Genomic DNA, 973 nt, shown 5'->3' with positions numbered 1-973 from the left:
TATGAATGTGTCGAATGAATGAGATGTGTGCTGGGTTGAATGATTATGAATGAAAGATATCATATACAAGAGATACCGATTAAGTTTCCTTCCTTGTCCAGATATGTTCAGAGTTTACCCTGTTCATATTCGACTTGCCACAGCGTGTCACTGTGAGTAAGAACGATGTCTACGGCTTATTGATGGATCGTGCTTCGGTCCACCGGTTACGTCTCTAGGTGCTGTTGCCGACTCAACAGAGCCATAGTAGTGTGGTTGTCTTACAACGTGACTACTTTGGCAAGAGATTAGATAGCTCGAGTACTCCAGCAAAGTACTTGCGCATGGTACCGGTCATAGCCAATGTGCAAAAATTGCCACCTGCGTCTTCATTGAAGACAAAGGGGCGATCAGAGCACCGCTTAGTCCCACAGTCGAGTGACTGTGGAACTAAGCGTTGGAAATGAGTTGGTATTAATTGTATGTGGTACGGGATGAATGTGAGATTCGGCGGACACCACCCACCCGTCTACCTAATGAATGTGTCGTATGTTTTTCTCTTATGAATGTGTCCTATAAATGAAATGTGTGCTGAGTTGAACGATGATGGATGAAAGGTATCACATACATTTGATACCATTGAATTTTTCTTCCTTGTCCAGATATGTTCAGAGTTTACTCTGTTCATATAAGACTTACCGCAGTGTGTCCCTGTGAGTAAGAACAAAGTCTACGGATTATTGATGATCGTATTTCGGTCTACCGGTTACGTCTCTAGGTGCTGTTGCCGAATCAACAGAGGCTATCCAATGGTCAAGAGATTAGATAGCTCGAGTACTCCAGCAAAGTACTTGTGCATGGACTGGTCAAAGCCAATGTACAAAAATTTCCACCGGCGTTCTTCATTGAAGAACAAAGGGGCGATGGTAGACAATTCTCAAGTCTACCCAGTGGGATAAGGCCGTCAAGGCAGTTGCTCACGTAAAACTCTCAA

The sequence above is a fragment of the Lucilia cuprina genome, chromosome 4 (genome assembly GCF_022045245.1).
Source record: "Lucilia cuprina isolate Lc7/37 chromosome 4, ASM2204524v1, whole genome shotgun sequence".
NCBI classification, from domain to species: domain Eukaryota; kingdom Metazoa; phylum Arthropoda; class Insecta; order Diptera; family Calliphoridae; genus Lucilia; species Lucilia cuprina.
The sequence above is the reverse complement of the archived record's forward strand: the minus strand, read 5'-3'. Positions refer to the sequence as shown.